This window comes from Bombus impatiens, unplaced genomic scaffold (assembly GCF_000188095.3).
Source record: "Bombus impatiens unplaced genomic scaffold, BIMP_2.2 scf_1587, whole genome shotgun sequence".
Taxonomy (NCBI): Eukaryota; Metazoa; Arthropoda; class Insecta; order Hymenoptera; family Apidae; genus Bombus; species Bombus impatiens.
In genome coordinates, this window is record NT_178006.1 from 63,293 (window position 1) to 66,815 (window position 3,523).

The following is a 3,523-nucleotide window of genomic DNA, read 5'->3' on the forward strand; positions in this document are numbered from 1 at the left end:
GTCCTTAGACACACCCACCCCTAGCTTTCCTCAGACACAGTATCGTCAGTAAAACTTCACTTATTCTGTATCCTTAGAATAGTCAACATATCTATATCGGTCTCTACCCTTATAAGTCGCGTACTTAATGTATTGTTGTAACTAAGTCTTACATAACGTGGTTGGAGTGAATTGTGATTTATGTTAATTCAGTGCGTGTTACATTGTGATTGCTGAATTCATAATAAAGGTTGATTAAAACAAAGTTAATAGTTGTGTTACGACTCAACTATATTTTATTTTCACCAACCAACCCTAAAAATTACGTGACACGGGCACCGATCATTGAATTTCCTACAGCCGTAAGTAAACAAAGGACCAAAGGATTTCTGTGTTCGATGCATTTCCACCGATTCGCTACGAAACCTCAGTTTCTCTCGTTTTTCGAAACGGTGTCACAAGATAGTTAACAAACATGGTTAATTATTATAATTCTTAATCATAATCAATTAGTTTTCACTCTCATGACAATAAAAGTTTCGAGAGTTTGGAGAGCGTGCAGGGATATAAAATCGTTGGGCGGAAACGCGACGCTCGCCTTTTGAGCGATCGTCTTATCCTTATCGTGACGTGAAATTTGAAGTCCTTCGACGACAATCAAATCTCATTGTGTTTTCGCCTAATTATACTTCTAACAACAGTTTATAGATGACGAGCCACACTTGATGTATTATTCTCATATGTCGTCGTAAGCTCGGGTTCCGAGTTAAGCGAATAACCCTGTAATTAGTATCTTGTTACTTGCTAGTTAAAAGTTGTTAGCATAAAACGAGATACATACGTGTCTTGTGACACCGTTTCACAATTCGCTCCAACCACGTTATGTAAGACTTAGTTACAACAATACATTAAGTACGCGACTTATAAGGGTAGAGACCGATATAGATATGTTGACTATTCTAAGGATACAGAATAAGTGAAGTTTTACTGACGATACTGTGTCTGAGGAAAGCTAGGGGTGGGTGTGTCTAAGGACCGGGTCCCATATCGGATTTGTTGATGACAATTTTGGTTAAGGAAGTGAGGGCAGTAGATACCGTCTCCGATTGGATAATAAGACGGTTGGCGGACCAGGAAGGGTTTTAGCCGCCCTCGCGAGAAAGTTGCTAACGGAACATACCAGATGTGAAGAAAACCAACTTTCTAAGCTAATACGTGGTAGACAATAAACGTAAAGGGAAATACTCGCTTGGTCCGAAGGACCTTAACTATGAAAATGCCAAGGCCCCTGGTGGGCACTTAAGACTATTGAGGGTGCGCACCAAGGATATGCAGACATCTGGGTGCCATCCTGTCCGTGGTGTGTGGCCTGGTCTCTGATGTGAATTGACGTTATAGGAACACACGAGAAATCTGTTTTCTCTCACGTACGACGCTTCTCGCTAGCAACATCCTCTCAAGGGCAGCTAGCATCCTTTTCCAACGACCAACGCGAATTAGCCAATGAACATTAACATACATTTCCCTCACTTTCCGAACCAAAACTTTTCTCAACGAATCCGATGTCCTCGCATCTTTAGACACATTCCAACACAGTTTTCCTTTGCAGCAGCGCCGTGACGGAAAGTCAGTCTGTTACAGGGAGTCAACACACAACGGTCGTTACACTTACACGGTTCGAGTCGAATAATTACCTAAGCCCTCGACATCTCGTGCAATCATCGTCCGCACTCGTGGCGCATCTCGAATCATTGCTATCCGAGCTCCAACTCGTAACCACGCATCCGCGAACTGAATATAACCGCGAGTCTTGCATCAAGTGTACTCACCGACATTACAGTGAATAAACATTTATTATTGAACACATCTGAGTTTTCCTTCCGAACCTATCACGACATATCACCTCAATACTTTGTTACATATGAAACCACTCAAAATTCCATGCATGTATAATATATGTCGGAGAGGTGACGGCCATAGGGTTGTGGGCGTTTGATAAATCTTCATTGGAACTGGCCATCGTCGCGGTGTAATAAAGAGACGGTTTGCTAACACGAGTATGGATAGTACAGGAACAACCATGGCGGTTGGACTCTCGCGATACTAGTGATATTGGTCTTAGGTTCAATAACGAATCCGCGGCCAACGGGATGATAGACCTACTTGCGCGATACACTAACTCAGGCGTGTAACATTCACGAACCGTAAGGCGTTACTCCTCGTCGATGAGATCGTAAAAAGGAATGCATCTCCGTCCCGACGATGCCACCGAGAAAAACTATGATGGGGTGTGCCTAAGGACGCGAGATCATCGGATTCGTCGAGGACAACCTTCGTTCAGAAAGTAAGGGAAATTGGCGTTGCTGTTAAATGGTCAATTTCTATATCGGTGGTTAGAAAAGGATGCTAGCCGCCCTCGAGAGAAAGTTTCTAGTGGGAGACGTCGTTCGTTAAAAAATAGGTTTCCCCCATCTTCTCGTAGTTGGGACAAAGACTGTTTGTCTGTTTGAAAGACTTTAGTTAGCTAAATCTTAAGATTTATAACGGGCACTCAGGCTAGCTGAACATGTACTGCGGAAACGCATCGACATCTGGCAATCATCTTACTCGAAGAATAGGGTCTGCGTGTGGCGAGCTACGGGACAGAGACCGTTGGAATGTTTACTGTCGAGTGTTACGGCTATTTCCTTTTTAAAGAGAGCTATAGAGTTACTCCATGCCTTTGTTAGACAAAGTGTTCATCCCGTGACCGCGGCTACGTTCGGCGACTGACTGTCGCCCCGAGCCCAAGTTTATTATCACAAATCGCAAACAAGTACAATGATAGCAAATCGCTTAATTACAGCTGTAAACTTTAATTACTATTCTACGGATTCTCCGAAGTTCCAGGGAAAGTCCCCGGTGTCCTCTCATCTCCGACATATATATATATGTATTACATTCGTATTTTAGTAAAGTTCCGTATTTTAGTAGTCATTGTAATGTTAACACTAACAAAAGGATATGTCTTGTAGCAGCATTTTCAATAACAAACGCACTAATACGGAGCGCTGGAAAAGAATCAACGCAGTAGCCAGAAGGGCTACTGAAATTCAATAGTCTTCCACTCTATATAATTCCGATCAACAAATAGTGAGTGAAACGTAATATTTTTCTTGTTCCTCAACGCTAATTTACTACTAATATTTGTGAAACAGAAAATTCTCAAAATCAAACTCGGAGTGCTCCATTATATCTGCAATATCAATTAATCTATCATTTACAAAAAAAAAGAGAAAAATAGGAAAAAAGATAGAAAGAGGTCTGAAAACCCCCGACATCTGATACGCAACGCTAACAAATATTAATCTACGCATCAGTACGCAACACTAATAGCGAGAGATCTCAGTGCAACCATTTAAAAGGTTGATGAACGATCGCATTTGTACAGCTCTTGTAGCTGTATCTAGCGATCCAGGAACAGTTTCCGACAAATACAGTCGGAGGAATTTTGGGTCTACTTAACAAAACGCGATCACTCATTGTCGCAACGTTAACTCTTAAG